The sequence below is a fragment of the Rousettus aegyptiacus genome, unplaced genomic scaffold (genome assembly GCF_014176215.1).
Source record: "Rousettus aegyptiacus isolate mRouAeg1 unplaced genomic scaffold, mRouAeg1.p scaffold_m13_p_6, whole genome shotgun sequence".
Classification (NCBI taxonomy): Eukaryota; Metazoa; Chordata; class Mammalia; order Chiroptera; family Pteropodidae; genus Rousettus; species Rousettus aegyptiacus.
Window position 1 is genome coordinate 69,457,667 of NW_023416309.1, and position 21,639 is coordinate 69,479,305.

General features: G+C 37.0%; 2 pseudogenes; both read right to left on the reverse strand.

Annotated features, from left to right (window-relative positions):
• Window positions 1–345: 345 nt before the first annotated feature.
• On the reverse strand, window positions 346–464 carry LOC118604912 (annotated as a pseudogene).
• A 15,509-nt stretch (window positions 465–15,973) lies between these two features.
• Window positions 15,974–20,191, reverse strand: LOC107517405 (annotated as a pseudogene).
• Between the last annotated feature and the right edge of the window lie 1,448 nt (window positions 20,192–21,639).

A 21,639-nucleotide genomic window follows, 5' to 3' on the forward strand; every position in this document is an offset into this window, starting at 1 on the left:
ACTCTTTCTCTATTTAATCCATTGGTTCTTAAACCAAACCTGGTGCTTGGACTGCCATCTCTGCTTCACTAGTTGAGAATAAGTATGCTGTTTGCCTCATGTGTTCTCTGAAGAAACCAATTCCCATTGCAGCAAGTTCAGGAGGGGTTCACCGGAGACCAATGGGCTGATGGGTGGTTGCATCTTGGTTCTCAGAGCCTGGTAAGTCCCATTATCAGAGAGTTTCCAAAACATGGTACATTCATTATCAGTTTTGTTTTGTTTTGGCGAGGCAAATTTTGGTTGATCTCACAGATTGCAAGGACCTTGTCAGTTTACAATCCCTTATTTTTTATTTTGTTTGAATGCCTACAGCACCTGGTCTTCCTAGGTGGTCTCCCATCCAAGTATGAACCAGGCCCGACCCTGCTTAGCTTTCAAGAGCAGATGGGATCTGGCTTGTTCAGGGTAGCACAGCTGTAGACCATTCTCAGGTTTTTAAGTAGCCATTATTAACAATGAAAAAGCTTCGACTATCATGACACAGGGAGTTGGATTCCTCTAACTTTGGCTCTGAGATGCCTCTGTGTATCTATTTATAGTGGATCTAATTTTGTAGGGATCTATATCAGATTCAAATCTTAAACAAGGATGCAGGCAGTTCTAAGTTAGGAGAGAAGAAAAGAAGAAAAAAGATTCATTACAGGGTTCAGAAAGAAGAGGGGGGTGGCAAAGGGAAGAGAGTGGGAGAGATTGAGACAGAGAAACACAAGGTAAGGAAATGGGATGGTGTCATAGGGAGAGAAGGGAACGAGACTTTTGGAGTAGAGGTAACCATGGGGAGGGGGGGCGTGGACCAAGAAGCAGGAAAGCAAGAAAGGGCAAAGATGAGTGAATGGACTTGGGATGATCTTGCTGTCTGGAGTAACCTGCTCCTTTGTGCAGATGGTGTGGCAAAGACATTGTCAGTTTTTATCTTGGCTCTTGGAATAGCCATTACCTCTGGAACCATTTCGAAAAAGTCTCTTCTGTTTTGAGAAACAGCCAGTGTGCTTTTGTTTTCCAACCTTGGAATATAAATTTTGAAGTGCAGATCTATTTTCTCAAGGAAGTTTGAAGGTTTATATATCTAAGAAGGAACATAGAGTTTTGGGGGGGGGGATCTCAGTCTGGCAGTTATTATACAAACTATCGTCGAAAAATCCTTTTGACACTCAAGAGCTATCAAGATGGATCATATTTATTCTCTGAGAGGGGAGGCTAGCCACATTCTATAATGCCTACAGGCTTCAAGCACTTTTGACACAAATTAAATTCAAAATTTAGGAAATAATTAGGTCTGAACTGTATTAAAACAATGGAGGTGAACCACACATTTAGGAGGCTTTTGGGAATAAACCTAATAATTACACTTGCCCTAAACTCTCAGAAGCCCCCTCTGAGTTATGCAGGGTCTACAAGGAACTCAGAGGCACCACCTGTTTCACGGGCGAGGCTTGGAAGTGGGAGTCTCACAGTGAGCTGTCGAGTAAGCAATTTTAAAGCACACACAGAATTTTCACTCAGATAGAAAAAATTCTAGCATTTGAGAGGGCGTTTTTCTTTATGTAAATAAGAAATGAAGATGCCAAGGTGGGAAAAGATCGAGATGGGAAAACATATTTGTTTTTTTCCTTCAGGCTACAGAGCATCTCGGCATATGAAACAAAAATAAAAATGACAGAGATCACTTTCTGCTAATTTTATTTAATTTTTGGAAGTATCTTTATAACAATGACATTTATCAGATGCAAGACTAGTTTTGGGTTTTGGAAACAAATGCTCTGTTTTACCTAAATCTGTCCCTTCTGGATAAGCGATGACATAATTGCCATAAATAACATATTTCTTTTTAAAATGAAATTGTTTTTTTGTTGTTGTTCAAAGGGAGTTTGCCCATTTAAAAAAATAAAACAAATGAATACTTGGCATCTGTAGCCCAGTCTCTGTAAAGTACAACTGATAACATTAATGTAATTCAGATAATGGTTATCATTTATTGTTTCAATATGTACTGTTTAAATATAACCATTTTCATAAGTTTGGAAGGAAACAGGGAAACAAAGAAATGATCTGCAGGAGTATGACATAAAATTGAAAACGTGAGTTAAAGTAGTAAGTAGGTGGCTGATTAATTAATCAATTATTCATTTATTCACCAACCGTTTATTGCCAGACACTATGTTAAGAAATGCAAATATTATGATGAGCAACAATAGACTTGATTTTTGACCTTGTGAAGCCTTCAGTCTAGTGCAAGAGAGAGACAAGAATCAAACAAGCATGGAAACAGAAATAAAATTAAACTGTGAGAAGTGCCTTGACATGTGTTAGAATACAAAGTTGATTACTACCTCATATTTACATGTGGGGTTGTAAAGCATCATTATGGCACCAAAGAAGTGTTATAGCAGTTTCTGATGTGTCATGATTAAGAAATGGTTAGTTCATTCCTTCAATAAACAAACATTGATTATTTTTAAAAATATGTATGAGATTGGAAGTCTGAGAGGTCATTAGAAAAGCCTGTCTGCATTTGGAACAAAGGTTTGGAAGTGAGAGGGATCAGCATGTAGCCAAGGACCATGCAGCAGAATAAGAGCCTAAAACGACAAAGTGTTATTCAAGAGAGAAATAATTCGTGCACTATGGGTTGGATCATATAGTCTTGAATGACAGGTTCAAGTCTTTGTGCATAAGGTCTAAAGGTTACTATTCCCCAAACTTGTTGATCTCACATTACCTAGATAATTTTTTGAAAAATACCGATGTTTAGGCTTTAGTGTTATGGCGCAATCAAATTTAAGACCCATGGAGCCAATTTAGATAAATTGTGAGCCTTTATTAGCTGGCCGGCGATTGATTCTCCCCACTAGAGAATCAGCCTGGAGCTTTCAGAGGAGGTTGCTAATAAAGCCTACAATTACATTAAACAAGCAAGCAGGTTTGCAGAAGCAGGAGTTAGCCATTAGCATATCTTTGCACAGGATAACTCCTAGAACTATACCCTGGTTAAATATTAAATGAGCAAGCAGAAGTTGGCCATTTGAAAAATTTCCCCCCTTAACATTAGGTTGATCTAGGCATGTTTGACCTGGGGCAATTTTGCAACAGAAGACACTTATCGATTGCTTTAAAAATACTGCAATGCATTAATGAAAAATTTGAAGTGTAGTAAGGCCAACATATCAAGAAATGACTGTTAAAGAAAACATGGTTTATTATTACCCACAGTTCCCAAGAGGAAGGGACATGACACACAGGAAGGGCCACGGAAGGAAGCACGAGGGTTGGTCAGGAGCCAGAAGAAGGGAGAATTGTGAGCATGAATCCTTATTGGTTTCCATGAGAAGAAATAGGTGAGGTAGGTCATGCTGGTTTAGGATTGGCTAGTTTAAATAATTTCAGCAGGCTTAGGGGCACAAGGGCTGTCCCTAGTTGTCTGGTACTTGGCCCTGGAATATTTATGGCAAGTGCATGGTGGCCCTGAGTGTAAGACCTCTATTAAGGAGGTGGTTGGAGTGCATGCACTAGTTTGGTAGGTTTGTAATCAGAAAGCATGTTTGTGGACAAGTTACTTACTATCTCTAGGAATTGGCTAACCTTGGGAGGGACAGTCCCTCCAGAGTCAGAATGACCCCAGATGTCAAAGCATCAGAACTATAGAAACTGAAAGACAAGGTTAACATAGCAATTTCTGAAGATATTTTTGGTTGTTATAACTGGGGAGGGAATGAGTGCTACTGACATCTAGTGAGTAGAGGCCAGCAATGCTGTTAAATATTCTACAATGCACAGGATAGGCCCTGCAATAAAGAACTGTGCAGCCCCAAGTGTCAACAGTTCCAAGGTCAAAAAAGCCTGAAAAACTGGCAAGTCCACAAAGACAATCCTGGAATCTCTTTATATAATTTTGCAACTCCAAAGGGGATTTAGACGATTAATATGACCTGAGAACTACTGGGATAGGCAGTGGGGAGCCACTGAGGAGTTTTGAGCAAGAAAGCATGGATTTTAACACACACAAAAAAATCAGATGTAGGTATTCAGTAAATAGATAAGACCATGGAAGGGAATGATTCAGCTTCAGCTGATGTTTGCAGTGCAAACTCTGAAGGAAAATGGATCAGTAGGAGACAAAAGTGGCTTCTAGTGTATCTTTAAAATTTTATCTATTAAAGAGATCTAAAGCAGATTTTTTAAAAATGTTAACATTTAATAAAATTGTGGATTGTGTATATTGGTAATTATTATATCATTTAATATGATTTAATGATTTATGATTTAATATGATTTTCAGTACCTTTCTTAATCTTTGAAAATTCCTACAGCAAACACTTTAAAAAGTCATGCACATGGAGTATCTAGAATTGATGTATAGATGAGATAAAGAAGTTGAAGGACCAGTTTATAGAACTGGTGGGGAAAAATCTATTTTCTCATGAGAAAACTCATTCCATCTTTAGATGGTTCTGACAGGGAAAAGATCTTGTAGATTTTCTGCATTTCAATATTTGGAGAAAATTATTATTTCCCCCAACCTGTTGTCCAATTTTTGAATCCTCCATTGTCTATGTTCATCCTTATAGTGCTTTTCACATAGGCAATTTCTTGAGTCAGAAACCATGATTTATTTTCATTATACTTGTATTACTTAGCACATAGTACTTAGCACATAGAAGATACACAATACATGTTATTGAATATCTAGTAACTTATTAGGGTATTTTTTCTTCTCTCTCTAGTATGATAAAGTTACAGCCTGGGATCTTGGATATTTTACCTAATAAGTAGGGTTCCATCGATTTTCTCCCCTGAAAATGTTGAATCCCATCAGAAGGCAACATTCCTCTGTATTTTCAGTATGAGAGAATCCAGTGCAAATTGTCTGTGACATTTTATGCAAGAAATGTTGATTATGCAGGAATTAACCATTCGGCCTTTAATCATATACTATCAAAGGACACCTCTTATACCACTATAATTTTTCTCATAGGACATAATGTATGAAAAGTGCTTTGCCGATGTTTATGTTAATTCAAGATGGTAGCTGTCTGTGATTTTACCTTAATAACACACATCAAAGCACTTATGCCTGCTGGAATGTAAACCCCTTGAGGCCAGATCAAGCATACTTTTACTCACTACAGAATCCATAGCAATGCCTGACCCACTCATGAGAAAGTAAAGTGAGCAAACAAGGAAAGAGCAAAGAAGGACATACAAAAAATAGAAAATACAAAATAAAATGTCAAGAATAATGCCTAAAATACATGTGACAATATAAACAAATAAGTTATATAGTTTTTAATTATAATTCTTAAATTATGATTTTTGTTTTAAAAATTTAATGCATGCTGTTTAATACTATTATTAGTTGGTGCTTTATGAGCATTTTCTATGTGCCAAATATTACACTAATTATTTTAATTGTATTATCTTATTTAATTATTTAAACAGCTATAAGAAGGTACTATTAATCTGTTTATTTAAAGATAACATATCTTAACTGAAATTGATCTGAAGAACTAAAAGTAAAATTGATAAAGGTTTACCCATAAACTGACACTCAAGGAAAGATGAGCAAAAATATTTATATTAAAGTAAAATAAAAGACAATATTTTACACAGAAAAAAAGACAATTGTATTATGTCATGCTATATTTCAAAGGCATGCTCCACAATGAAAATATAATTTATACATACAACTGAAAATATTACTTCAAAGTGCATAAAAAACACCAACTAAAAATACAATGAGAAATAAATAGAAACATGATAATAAACTTTATTTTTTTTATTTGAAGCGGGTTTTCTCTTTTTTTAATTTTTCAATTACAGTTGACATTTATATTATTTAATATTAGTTTCAGTTGTACAGCATAGTGGATAGACATTTATATAATTTATGAGGTGATTCCCCCCGATAAGTCTAGTGTCCACCTCACACCATACATAGTTATTACAATCTTATCGACTACATTTCCTATGCTGTACTGTATATCCTTGTGACTATTTTGTAACTACCAATTTTTACTTCTTAATCCCTTCCCCTTTCTTACCCATTCTCCCAAACTCCCTTTTTATCTGGCAATCATCAAAATATCCTATGTCTGAGTCTGTTTCTGTTTTGTTTGTTCATTTGTTTTGTTCTCTGGATTCCATATATAAGTGAAATCATGTGGTATTTGTCTTTCTCTACCTGACTTATTTTACTTAGCATAATACACTCTAGCTTCATCCACGTTGTTACAAATGGTAAGATTTTTTTTTTATGGTTGAGTAATATTCCATTGTATATATGTACCTTCTTTATCCAATTACCTATCAATGGGTACTTAGGTTGCTTCCAAAGCCTGACTATTGTAAATAATGCTGAAATGAACATAGGGATGCATATATCTTTTCAAATGAGTGTAATTACTAGGACATAAGGTAGTCTATTTTTAATTTTTTGAGGAACCTCCATACTGTTCAATAAAGCAACAGGATACAAATTAATAATCGAAAATCGGTTGCATTTTTATACACCAATACCAAACTATCAAAAAAAGAAATTAAGAAAAACAATCTCATTTACAATTACAGCAAAGAAATAACCTAGAAATAAATTTAACCAGAGAAGTAAAAGACTTATTCTCAGAAAATTATAAGACATTAAAGAAATAAATTAAAGAAGATACAAATATATGGAAGCATATACTGTGCTCAAAGATAGAGAGAATTAACATCATTAAAATGTCCATACTGCCTAAAGCAATCTATAGATTCAATGCAGTTTCTATCAAAACATCAATGGTATTTTTCACAGAACTAGAACAAAAACATCCTAAAATTTACATGGAACCATAGAAGACCCCAAATAGCCACAACAATCTTGAGAAAGAAGAACAAAGTTGGAAGTATCATGCTACCTGATATCAAACTATACTGCAAAGCTATAATAATCAAAATGGTATAGTACTGGCATAAAAACAGACACATAGCTCAAGGGAATAGTATATAGCAGCAGTTCCCAACCTTTTTGGCACCAGGGACTGGTGCTCCTGTGAGAAAATAATGCCTGATGATCTGAGGTGGAGGTGAGGTGGTAATGCTAGCTGTGGGAAAAAAATCAGATGAAGCTTCACTTGCTTGCCTGCCACTGACCTCCTGCTGTGCAGCCTTGTTCCTAATAGGCCTTGGACTAGTACCAGTCCATGGCCTGAGGGTTGGGGACTCCTGGTATAGAGAGCCCAGAAATAAACCCATGTCTATATGGTCAATTTACCTATGACAATGGAGACAAGAATATACAGTGGGTAAAACTAGTCTATTAAATAAATGGTATGGGGAAAACTGGAGAGATACATGCGAAAAAAAGAAAGAAAGAAAGAAAGAAAGAAAGAAAGAAAGAAAGAAAGAAAGAAAGGAAGGAAGGAAGAAGGAAGGAAGGAAGGAAGGAAGGAAGGAAGGAAGGAAGGAGAAAGAAAGAGAGAGAGAAAGAAAGAGAGAGAGAAAGAAAGAGAGAGAGAAATAAAAAGAAAAGAGGAAGAAAGAAAGAAAGAAGGAGAAAGAAAGAAAGAAAGAAAGAAAGAAAGAAAGAAAGAAAGAAACTAGGCCACCTTCTTACATCATATAGAATAAACTCAAAATGGATTAAAGACTTTAATGTAAGGTCCAAAACTCCTAGAAAAAAGAAATAGGAAATAAACTCTCTGACATTGCTTTTGTAATATTTTTTTCTGACACATCTCCTTGGACAAGGGAAACAAGGAAGAAATAAATAGGACTACATCAAACTAAGTTCTTGCACAGCAAAGGAAATCAACAAAAAGAAAATTTACCGACTTACAGAAGGTATTCGCCAATGATACACCCCATGAGGGGTTAATATCTGAAATTTATAAAGAACGCATAAACTTAACATCAAAAATCTCAAACAATCCAATTAAAAGTGAGAGAGGACCTGAACAGACATTTCTCCAAAGAGGACATACAGATGGCCAATAGACATATGAAAAGATGCTGAAGGTCACTAATCAGCAGAGAAATACAAATTAAAACCACAATGAGATATCAGCTCACACCTGTTGGAATGGCTATCATCAATAAATCAAAAAACAAGTGTTAGGATTTGCTGAAAAGAGAATTCTCATATACTGTTGGTGGGATAGCAAAGCAGTGAAGCCACTATGGAACACAATAATATACTTTAACATATTATTCTTAGTCTTTAATAGATATTGGAAGTCACAAATAAGGTTATAATAAATTTAAGTACAAAAACTAATAATATAATAGACATATATGAAACTTGAGCCCTAAAAATGGAATCCACTTTATTTTAAAATGGCCATAATATATTAATACAAACTGATCACATATTTTAAAAATCAACTTAGTATGTATATTCCCCAAAGCAGAAATTGTATAATAACATGATTTAAACATACTATGATGAAAACAAAAACTATAAATTACTAATGCCAGTTTAAATAAAATAAACCCACTCAATCTTATAAAATTAAGACAAAATACTATACAAATAACTTTTGTACTTAGAAAGTGAAAAATATAATTCTGAACTACTTTGAAATATCAATGAGAAAGCTGCCTAGGAAAAACTACGGGATGTTGCTACAGTTACATTCGGGAGCAGTTTCATAGTCTTATATGTTCTTATTGTTATCAAGACAAGATAAATATAAAATAATTAAACATTCAACTAAGATATGTGAAAATAGTAAAATAGCATCAGGAAAACAGAAATGAAGAAACAATGAAGAAAAAAAAGGAATTCATTAGAGAAGAGAAGAAATTGGACCTTAGTATCATAAATAACCAACAATATAAACAAACTCTACAAGTCTAATTAAAAACAAAAAATAAGAAAAACAAGTGTACAAAATTAGTTGCAAGGGAATGATACTGTAGATAAGAGAGTTTAAAAACATTATGAGAATACAATGTACTTTTCTAAGCCAATACATTTGAAAACGTTAATGAAATTGATGATTTTCTAAGAAAGTATAAATGGCCAAAATTGAGTTAGAATGAAGCAGACAACCTGAATAGGAAAAATAACTCGCGGAAGAAATTGAAAGTATTGTTAAAGGGTTACTTCCAAAAAAGGCTCTGGTTCAAATGTTTTTATGAGCAATTTTTTCCAACTTTGAAGAACAGATAATTCTCCTACTTTGTAAACTGTTTGAAAGAATAGAAGAAGATCCAAAGCTTCCTAATTAGTTTTATAAAGCTATCATAACCCTGATTCTAAATCTTGACAACCATAGCACAAGAAAAATACAAACCATTTTCCTATTGTACAATCACACACACACACAAAATTAGGAATTTGAATTTGATACTACATCAAAAAATCATGTTCCTTGGCCAAGTTGTATTTTTTCTAAAGAATGAAAGAAAGGATGAAGTTATATCATGAAAGTTACTTTTAAAACATATTACACAAATAAGCCAGAGGAAAAAGTCATATAAGAATTATAATAAAAATGTATTAAATAAAATCAAATATCAATATTAGCACATTGAAAAGAAAGTAATTCTTGACATGAGAAAAAAGTATATGTTTTAACCCTTTGAAGATTGCATGCAATGATGAAACACCAGAGGAGTTTTTATTGGAATCAGGTACACAATGGCCATCACCACAATTATACAATATGTTTTAGAAGTTCTATCCAAAGCAATAAAACAATCACTAAAAAAGAGAGATAGTTGATGGCAGTAAGACAAAGTTGTCATTTTCAGGTGATGAATAATTTTTCTTTTTGGAAAACCAAGAGAATCTACTAAAAATCTATTCAAACTAATAAGCCACACAAAAAGTTGGCTTAAACAAAATAAATAAGTACCAATACCACTACCACAAAAGCCTCAATGACTCTTTTGGACATTTCAAAAAACCAAATAGCGTTTAAAAAAATATTTATTCAAACTAATAAAAAATATACAAAATAGCTTTGAATAAACTAAAATAGAAATATTTAGGATCTATGTAAAAAATACTATAAAACCTTATCCAGATATATTAAAGGAACAAAAGTGCAGTAAGTTTTATTCCTGAAGGAAAGACATTATTTTAAAAATGTAATTCTTCCCTAAATAATAGGTAAGTTTAAGGTATTTCCATTAAGTTTCACAATGACATTATTTTGTAATGTGAAAATTAGTTCTGAAATTTTCCAAAAACACAAAGAAACGAGGATAGATAATTTTCTTTAAAAGAGGAGAAATGCAGACATAGCTAAAATGTTAATAAAATTACCATAGTCAAAACAAGGTGGCAACACCTGCTCCAGAGCCCATGGTGTCCCTAGACCAGCATAGGTACTTTGTTAACATGTAGTGAATGAATAAATAAATGCTTCCAGCTGAGTCACGGGTCTGGTTCCTGCAGTAGGCTTGCCCTCCAGCATTCCTGGTTGACCTGTGGCAGTAAGGAGGAGACTCTGTTTCCCAGTGCTCTAGGATGAGCCACTTCAGGATGGACGGCCCTAAAGGGGGCTCCACCTTCCATGAAAGCCCAATGTCAGTTCCAAACTCAATTCTGAGGATATGAGTTTCAGGTGTTTGTCAAGCACACTATCTGATAGCTACTATATCAATTTCTGGCATACAAAAGTGAGTAAAGACACAGCTCCTTACGTCACTCAGACCATGGCTGGCAGAAACATAAACATTAACCACTGGATTTAACTGGTTCCAGAGTGAGTAGCTTATATATTGCCAGAAATTATCTCCTCCCTTTGGATTACTCAGGAAGCATGAGGCTGAGATCACCTTAATATTCAGAGAGGTCTAGAGATTGTAGAGAAAAAGCCACACATCTTAATTTTTTTGACTTTGTGCATAGAGCTTAGGATAGGCCACCGAAGGGGTAGGAGCTATTCTATCACTCCTTGTACATTCATTATTGTTCATCTTGTGTACTGAAATCTGCCAAAGAGGAACCCATTCTTTTCTACTTTACAATCTCAGGTTTAGCTGAGCGAATGGGCCCAGGAGAGCAGGTGGGTGGAAACAGGTGCGTCTGATCCGGGTGGCAATCAGAAGGTACTGGTTACACCTTTCAAATTCTCTGCCAGTGACAGCCTTGGTATCCATTTGCCCACTACCTGGCTGAGAAAGTAGCATTTCAGGGTCACCCAAAGAGGTCTGAGTGTGGCAGTTAACAACCTAGTGCCAACCCACCATGGCAGTTCAGGGCCTGCTCACCCCAGAGCAGGGAGCTGCCACCTACTCTCCTATCTTTCTTCCCCTGCCTGCTCTTCATGTAGCAGAGGGAGTGGTTAAATGCCTGGCACGATTCAGGAGACAGATCGAGGGTCTCCAGGCCCTGCTCTGCCTCAGCTGCTGTTGTTGCCTCAGAATTTAAGTCCTATCAGGCAGGGGCTGGCCTTTGAGAATTGTGTGTTGTTTCCAGTACATGGGTGTGGGCACCAGTCCAGAACACCTCTGCTGCTGGGATACAAAGCAAATGAGAGGAAGCCAAGCTCCCTGGTCAGCAAGGCCCCTCCGTCTGAGGTCAAAGATAGTGAGCAGCAAAATGAAGGGGATGTCCAGGCCGAGGAGTGGGTGGAAGGGGTCTCACTAAAATTTCATAAGATGAGCTTTGAGAGATTCAGAAAAGAGCTGAATAAAAGCCCTAGACCTATGGAGAGCTTTGTATTCATTAAAAAAGAGTTGATTCAGCTCCTATCAAAACAAACAGCTGCTCAGGCCTGGGCTCTTTTGTGTTATTGTTAAGTGCCAGGATACTGTGACTTTTTGAGAAAAGAATTATTTTAGGATCCGTTCAAGGAGGTGTGGCTGACTTTGGTTGCAGACACAAATTTAAAATGATGCAGTCCTTAAAGGATTTATTGTTTGTTTTTTTTGCAGTTCTTGAAGCTGCCGCATTTAATAAGCAATATGGTCAGATATGAATTGTTTGTACCTCGAAGCTAAGTTCACTGATCTGGCTCTATCCTATATTCAACAAACAGTAATACCCTTTTTTTTTCATGTGGCTCAAAAAAAAAAAAGGTTTGTTTCTTTGAGGCTAACACATATTCAGTTAACCCTCCCTCACTCTCCCACTTATTCAATGATTTAATGAGCATCTTCCATGTCTTGTATTAGGTACCAGAGCTACAAGTTAAATAAGCCATGGTATCAAGCCTAGAGAAACTTGTGAAGGGAGACAGACTCACAAACAAATATGAAGAGAGAAGTGTCAAAAATGTGATGCTAAAATGATGGGGAACAATAGCACTTCTTGACTTAGTGGCCCAAACAGATGAAACTCCTTCCTTTAATATAAACAATGGAAATGCTGCATAAAATATAAAAACATTTCTTCTTCCTCCTCTTCTTCTTCTTCTTCTTCTTCTTCTTCTTCTTCTTCTTCTTCTTCTTCTTCTTCTTCTTCTTCTTCTTCTTCTTCTTCTTCTTCTTCTTCTTCTTCTTCTTCTTCTTCTTCTTCTTCTTCTTCTTCTTCTCTTCTCCTTCTCCTCCTCCTCCTCCTCCTCCTCCTCCTCCTCCTCCTCCTCCTCCTCCTCCTCCTCCTCCTCCTCCTCCTCCTCCTCCTTCTTTTCTTCTTCTTTGTCTTCCTCTTCTTCTTTTTTGGAGTTTCAGTGGGCTTTTATTGAGATAAATTAACAAAAATCAAGATTATATCAACCATCTTTTCTGACCTTTACAACCTCAGCAGAGACTCCGGTCCATGCATGTACTTAAAATATAATACATCCCTACAAAAACAGAGCCCCGCTGGAATATTTGCTACTTAACAGAAAACCAATTTCCCTTTTCCCAAATGTTTTCAAAATTTTGAGTCCCCGCTGTTCACTTCTGAAACTGGTGCCTCGTGTCTAGGAACATTGAAATTCTGTCCCATTTTTATTGACCCCAAAATAAATGTCTTCAAGTTTTAGTTTTGTTTCAAAAAAAGGAAGAATGACTTTGTTTTCTCCAGGTACCCTCCCCCACAACTATTGGTTAAAATGCAGTAGCCCGTATCTTAATAACCCAACCCATCCTCCTCCCTCAGCCAGCCCAGTGTTGTCTATTGGAAAATTTAAATACACTTCTGTTGGAATCTGTCAGGAGTGGAGGGGCAGAGTCCAAGTGCCAGGCTAGCTCCCTCAGGCCTCATGAACTGTTATAATTTCTGGGTACTCAATTCTTTACCCCAAAGATGAGTTTTTAGAGTAGGAGAGTGGATTTTCTTTGAGAGTTTTAAAAATTATCTTTAAGGATATAAAGTTGAACTACAAGGTCACCAAAGTCCACTTAACTTTGGTGACAAAAAGGTGACTGACTTTAGCTTCCACGAGGCCAATATTTTCCTTGACAAAGATATTTTTCCAGAAAAATGACTCCATAATAACAATTTTTAAGATACACAGAACACTGAAAAAAAGTAACTAATTAAAAATAACACGACTTAATTCCAAAAAATTTATTTCACCTTTTTGTTACTCTTCTATAAGGCCAAGGGTGTGGCTAAAGGCAGTTTTTGATGAGGTTATGAGCTTCCAATGTACTTCTAAGTCTAATGCAGTCACGCTCCCTTTTGGGGTATAATAACCTCCCTCTCAGCCCTATTAAAAAACAAAAGAAAGAAAGAAAGAAAAAAGAAAAAAATTAAACCAATTGATCAGAATGAAATGGTTTGATTCTTACAATTTACACTAAAGGCTTTGTGCTGAGTTGTCTGGTTCTCTACCCCAAGTATGATGGTATCGAACACAAAGCACATGGAAAAGGAAAGATGCTTCCAGCTCATTCTGAAAACAAATATCGATAACCAATTGCCTCCCTGCATCCCCTAGCTTTTGGGGCCCACCTGCACTATGATTCAGGGCCAACTGGAAAATAGTTTAGAGACATATTTAGGTTTCCTTCTCTCTTACTTCTTCCAGTGAAAGATCATTTTGAAATAAATGTATTCCATTGCTAAGAAAAAGGCAAGAATGTTTCTCCATCGGCATGTATGGGAAGAGAAAGACAAAATAGACCCAGAAGGGGCATGGTGTGTCGTAGTCCTCAACCCATTATGCAGCCATACAGCCACAGGCTCAAACATGAGCTGGACATTACTTAAATATTAAAAATAGAGAAGAGTTTTCATCCAAATGAACCACTGGAAAAATATTATCATTACTTAAAATAAATGCCCAATACTGGAAGAACATGAAAATAATTTCCAGTAGTAACAAAATTGCTCCTTATTATGAGGGGGAATTAAAAATAAAAAGAGAGAGACAAGGCTTTGACCTAGTCCTTAGAGCACCTCTCCATTTAACAATTCCTATTCAAGAGTCAAGCACCAAAACTGGACAGCTGCTTGTACAAGATTGTCCAATAGTGGCGGCCCAGACAGTGTAAGCACTGCTCCTCGTCAGAGTCTGTACTTTAGTAATACTTTCAACTTAGAGTTCGTGCTTTAAGAGGGACCCACAGGCATGTGGCAACAAGCAGACACAGTCAGAGGATGGTGAAGAGGAATGCACTGTTTTTTGGTCACCTACACTCTCTAGTGAGATACAAAATTGCATTAATGAGCCTTTATTGCTTTTCTTCTATAATTAATGGTTCCTCTTATCTTGCCAGAGGTGGGGGAGAGATAGCTGCATTAGCACAATGGCAAGATTTTTTTGGTCAAATGTTGATGCCATTTACATTCCCTCCCCCCACCTCTCCCTGGAAAAAGTTACTTCCTTAATTAGGGCCAGTATTTAGTAGCCAACATTGACTGGATGGAAGAACCTAGGTAGCTTGGATACCAAATAAATGAGCTTATTCTTTTTTGGGTTTGTATCGTGCAGCTCCTGATACAGTTTTTACAGAGTTAGGGCTATATCTGATCAGGAGGCATCTGCAGGATTTTGATCTTCAAGAATTTTGAGTGAGTCACAAATAGCTTTTACTTACAACTAGATAGAGTTAAAAAAGAAACTTTTAATAATTGATTTCTTCATCTAGATGAGCTAAGCATGAAAGCATATGCAGAACTTATCTTGTAATATTTTAGGGATTTGAAAAATAATGGAATATAAAGATAAGAACATTTTATTGATGATTGATTGATTTTACTCTAAAAGCCTCCGATTGACTTAATATACTGGCTTAAAAGGAAATTAAAACCATTTAAAAAATTCGCTGGTTTTGATTCATCTCACTCCTTTTGCCTGGAGATCAGGCCAAATACCAGGCAATTTGGCAGGAGCACAATTTAAAGCAACACTATTGAATGTAAAGCATTTGCCAGCAATTTACAATGCAAAATAACAAATAATTCTTGTCACAAACAGGGTGGCAAGCAGCTTTCTGCAGCATGAAAGGAGTATAGGAGGTAATCAACAGAAGTAAGCCCCAGAATTGCTAATGTTTCCAAAGCTGATACTGGCTAATACTCTGAAGCACAAATCCATGCTTTATGCATATAGTGCTCAGACACTGACACTCAACTGAATTCTCGCGCTGCCAGGGAAGTTAATTTTTGTCTCCTTCTGCCGAGCTTAACAAGTCCTCAAACTTTTAAAAAGGAGGAAGAAGCAAAATCAGAGATCATTTCAAAAATAACACCTTGAATTATAGGTTTTTGAAGCTTTCTTGCTCTTTCTGGCAGGTCTCCTCCTCAAAGGTACTAGATGAGACAGTGTGGTAGCAAACAGTGAATCCCAGATTCCTGGGCCCCTTTTCCAGCATAGGGTCCCTATTGAGGCCTGTTTTATACCATAAGAGACCAAAGTACTGTTTAGAATTTAGTGTTGCAGAAAACTGACCCCCTCTTATCTTTAGCTGTTCCCATAATCACTCCAGTCTTCCTAATCCCAGCAACCTTTATTTAAAAAAATTATATGTGTATAAAAACCTAGAAAAAAAACTTATTTACAAAGTTTGTACAAGTATACACACCCAATTTTCTATGGGATACACTTTGCCACAGAGGGAAAGGGTCAAGGCTGACATGTCTACGCATCAAATGCCATAACTACTAATGGAGGCAGACGTAATACAGCACAGAGCCTTGTCATATGACTCTTGCAATGATACTGTTCTTTCCTTTGGGAGAGATGATGTTACATCTACTCAGCCCAGAAGAAATTTTTATGTGGGATTTTTTAAAAAATACATATATTTACAGTGCAAATGAACTCATTTGCATCTCAACTCCTCCATAAAAAGACAAAGAAAATGGTGTTTAACATTACCAATACTTTTCATCTTCCAGCCCTGGGCTTGAGTATTGGGTAGAAAGGCAGGAAACTTTAATTTGAAACCAAAATGCAAAGACAAAATTTTTAAAATAAAAACAAAAGAAGAAAAAAGAAAAAAGGAAAGAAAGCATTACTATTGTCGAGTCCTTGGGCTGTGTCTAAAAGATGACATTTTGAATGATCTCGTGGCATAAAGCACTTTGCACAAATAAGTAGTAAGCTATTCAGGTTAAAAAATGGATAAGGAATCAGGGAAAAGTTGAAATGTACTCAGGAGTCAGCTGTTGGAGAATTCTGAAATCATAGACAAACTTGTATGTTCATCAAGACTGTCCTCTTATAGGATTTCTCCCCTTCTCTTCTCTCTCCTCCTTTCTTCCTCAGAAAACATGTTTTGAGAGCCAACAGTTAGTACAACTAATGTTCAGTCAGCACACAGTGCAAACAAGTGGAACAAAAAAGGTAAATTTCTTCTTTTTAGCTTTTTTCTCTTTACCAGTTAAAAAAAGAAAAAAAAATGTCTGAGGTCTTTTAAGTCTCCATAATTCTCAAATAAAAGATGAAAAACCCACAAAAAGAAGAGCATCCTCCCCCAAATGTGTCACACATCTGATTTAGCCTTTTGCAGTTTGTCACAGAATGCTTGTTAAGGTTTCTCATCTATAGGCTCACTATGGTTTTCTGCCACATATAGGCTCTTGTCAGTGTTGCTGGGGATAGGTTTAATTTCTGTTCCCAGCTCTTTCCTCAGTGCTGGAAAGGGATCATCATATGTGATCTAGTCGATGGCTAAGCCAAGATGATCAAAGCAACCTCATCTTCCAATATGATGGAGATAATTCTCTGCCAGCTTCAGGAAGTCAAAGTTTGTTAGCACATTCGCAGCTTGTATATCAGTACCTCAGGTAAACAAATCAGTGCAAACAAGATTATGGCATAAGCCATTTTGGAAAGCCAAGACACATGATTTTGATGTTCCTGCCTCATTTTAGCACAGATATAGAAGCAAGAATAACCCAAGTTGAGAACTCTTCTTGGCTAGCAATTCACCTTGCTGAGAGGAGTTACGGGAAACAATCAATTGGTTTATCTGAAGCCTGGAGAAAAGTATATTTAGGCAGTGTACTTTTTGGCACTCAGTTACATATGAGTAGTACTGGATTACTCCCTTCGAAGTTAGTTCCTCCGTCAGGTTAATCTCATGGGGTTCCTACAAATGGGAATTTATGAAAATCTGTACACTAAGAGGGAAAATAGTGGAATATAATAAAATCTGTCTGTTTTTAGGTGGCACAAGAATAATATCCTCCATTATCTTCACAAAATCCTGTGATAGCAACTTATCTGCCTCATCTAATACTGTCCCCTGGACAGGATCAACCTTTGCTACTTCTTTCTTGATAAGATCCAGGATTCTCCCAGGGGTAGTTATCACCACATGCATTATGTCATCAAGCCTTATTATGTCATCCAGTACATCAGTTCCTCTTGTGGTTGCCATCATTTTGCCATACTCCCCCCTCCCCCCCCATGTGTTTGCTGACCTGGATGCAAATTTGGTTGATCTGTAAAACAAGTTCACTTGTGCAAACAATCACTATTGCTTGTATACTGTCCTTCTTCCAGGTCTAGCCATTAATGTAATAGAATGAGGTAGGTACCACTCTTGCCTGTTCAATTTTTTGCTCTAGCTAAAATATCCCTACCAGATGAAGCAATGGGAATACTCTCCTCCTGATTGGAGACAGCTTTTTCCAGCCTATTTTAAATATTCCCATCCGTAACTCCCATTTCGAACAATAATCCTCAAACTCATTTCCTTTTGTGGAGGTCACATCTGAAGTTTGTGATTCTTAGATCCTTTGGAGGGGGGTTTAAAGTCTTTTCCCAGTCATCATATTTAATAGTGCTGGTCGTAACATGTTGCTTGCTGCTGAGTGCCATTACTGATCGTGTTGGTGTTTTTCAGCTGGTTCATCTGTTGCTGTGTCTGAGTGCCCCCTCCTCCCAGGCCACCACTGAGCTTCATAGCTCCCTTCAGCTGGCCATTTTGACTGGACAGACTCATTATCATGGGGTTCTCTGTTCTAGCCGTGTGCATGCTGTTATTAATTGTAAATATGTCTCTTTCAAACTTCAAAACTTTTGAAAGTCACTAGAGAAACTGTAATAGTTTATTAGGCTCTCCAAAATGAAATGGTAAACATAAGTCTTGCTCAATATTGAGCTCTCCATCCCAATGCAGGCCAGCACCTGTAATTCTCTGTATAGTAAGCGGCATTAACTTGCTCTCACGCACCAAATCAACTTCTTATTTTTAAAAAAGCCCCCTAATTAGGTCGACTTATGTATCTGAACTCACTCACTTGGATCACCAAGGCCTCTCGCACTCAGCACCCACTGTCCTTTATTATTTCCTGGAAGCTCCTGAAATGGCCACAGTCCCTCCTCCAAATGTTCCGCCTGTGCTGTGGTCCCTCTGTGCTGCCTACTCTGCCTCTGTCCTTCCTTCTGGGGGCGGCTAGGCTGCGCTACCAGAGCCACCGCACCCCAGAGTTGCTGGCCTCTGAAAACTCATTTTGAATACATAGAAGAACTGACAAGAAAACAAGGAAATCTCCAGGTGCTAACAAACAAAGAAAAAATTTAAAATTCAAGTGGTGAGAGTAACCAGAACCCCCAGGTCCACATGCAGCCGTTAGGGGCCAGGGATTCTAAAACCCAAGTGGAAAAAGGAGGAGAAGACCAGAGTGTTAGAATGGACTCTGAATAAAGTGCAGTGTCTAGGAGCACCCTGTCACTGCGCAGTCTGGCCCAGGGAGGTGGAGAGAAGGCAAGCCTTCAGTGCGATGCCTTGGATGGAAAAAAAAGTTCTCTTAAAAGAAGTCGAGTGCCACATATGACATATTATTACAGGCACAAGGTCCAAATTTACAACATCTCTGAAGAAAGTAGAAACCTGCAATCTGAGAAATGAACATAGAAATGTTTTCAGCACCCATGATTGATTTAGGATCTACTGCCTGAAGGGGGATAGGGAATGCAGAGAGGTTTAGTAATACGATTTGATTTACTGAATAGGAAGATACCTCTAAGGGTAGTGAGAGAGATGGAGCAATGAAGGATGAGGACAGGAATTCAGGAGACTATTATGGAGTCCTGTAGGTAAACATGGGTAACAGCTCAGACAGACATTAGAAAGGACTGTCAAGGCTTCTTGGTCTTAGGTTTCATCTACTCATTAACATCAGATATTCTCACTTGCACTCTTGTCTATTTCCCTGGGTACGAGGAAGAAGAAAAACACTTCCTGACCTGCCACCCAGGCCCATCCATCTTGTGGAACCTGAGGCCTTCCTGTTCCACCATTAAGAGGACTCCAGCCATGCCCGCTAGTATCCTCTAGCCATTTATGGGCCCCTTTGCCATTCTCTATGCTTCCTCCCTCCTCTACCCAAACTCTTACTTCTCTGTTCTCTCTCTCTCCTAAACCATAAATAATGTATTCACTTTTATTTTTTATTCTGTCATCGAGGGAAAGAACTATAAAAAACAATACTTCTCCTGATTAACAAGCTTCTCTACATCTCTTTCTTCACTAATATTCTCACGTCTTTGTCCTAAGACCAGATCTCCCTCTAGAATACTGTTCTCCTTTACGCTCTTTTGAAAGGAAGCTGCTCATTCTCCCATACCTCATATAGCTCAAGACCCAAAGATGAGGCTATGTCTTCACTGTTCATCATGGCTGTTCCTGGACAGTGCCTCCACGTCCCTGTGCCAAATTCTCTTTGGATGTTAAGTGACTATGCCACCCTCTTCTCTCCTTGCTCCCTCCTGTTTACCCCCTGATCATTCGCATGGATTCACTCAAGACTTTGGCTTAGAGCCTTCCTGCTATTTCACTTCTGCAGAAGTTCTAGGTGACTTCAACGTCCATGCAGAGGTCTGACCCAATACTCCAGAATCTCCTCTGTGACGTTATCCTAGGCCACTGAGGCCACCCATGTGCCTGGCCACACCTTGCTACAGCTCCGTTATCATGAATTCAGTGTCTACTCACTGACCATGATTCTTCTTAAAGCTTTTTGTCAGTCACTTGCAGGACACTAGTTTTGCCTCCACTTTGGTAGCTACCTCTCCATCAACCTCCGTGTGTGTGATTATATTAAGGAGAAAGGAAATTATTTTGTTGGTGTAAATATAATGTACTACATATTGCAATATAGTAGGGAATAAATTCTTGGTGTGTGATAATGTTTTATTAATGCTGAATAATAAATTTTAAAAATTTCAGGGAATTTTTTATTAAACAGAAAACAGTAACACAACTATTTCCATTTTTGTAAATAAATAAAAGGAATGGTATTATGCCTATGGTTTATTTCTTATTTTTTTTAGAAAACTCTAGAAATCAATAAGATCTAAAGAAAAAGTTGTTGTTTGTTTGTTTGTTTGTTAAGCTTTAGTATCATAGGGAGATACCAACCAGGCAGGCAAACTGCTACATTTCAGATAAATGTGATTGAGAGATTCCAATGTTATTAATAATTGAAGTCATGTGTGCCAGACTCTGAAAGGTACTTTGTATGTACTCTTGTATATGTGTATGTATATGTGTGTGTATATATGTATAGTGTATATATGTATCTGTAATATACTTTGTATATAATGTTTATATGTGTATTAGTTTCTTACAGTGTTATACAAATTACCACAGACTTGGTGGCTTAAAATGGAAATGTATTCTTTTATAATTATGGAGTTACTAAACTGAAATCAAGGTGTCAGCAAAGCCACTCTGTAACCTCTAGGGAAGAATCTATTCCTCACCTCTTCTGGCCTTTGGCAGCTACCAGAATTATTTTGCTTGTGGCTGCATCACTCCAGTCTCTGCCTCTGTCTTCACATTGTCATCTCCTCTTCTGTGGTGCAGTCTCTCTCTGCTTTCCTCTTGTGAGGATATATGTGATGATACTTAGGGTCCAACCAAATAATCCAGGATAATCTCCCCACCTTAAAATGTTTAATTCAGTAATATCTACAAACATTTTTTTTTTTTTTTTTTTTTTTTTTTTTTTTTTTTTTTTTTTTTTGCCAAATAAAGTGAGGTCCACAGATTCCAAGAAATAAGACATGGATATCTTTGAGAGAGCCATTATTCAAGCCTATGGCACCCTATAATATGAAATACTTCAAGATACTGAAACTAAAGTTCACCTAAATTAAGTAACTTGCCCAAAGTCAAACAAGTGAAATTTTGAGCTATGTGATTCAAAATTTACCTTTGTTTTCTTACCCACATGGCCTCAAAACACAAGGTAACATTAAAATAGAGTAAGTGTCATTATTGCCTTTATTTACTGTCAATCATTCTCTATGTGTATTACAAATATTTTAATTACCTTAA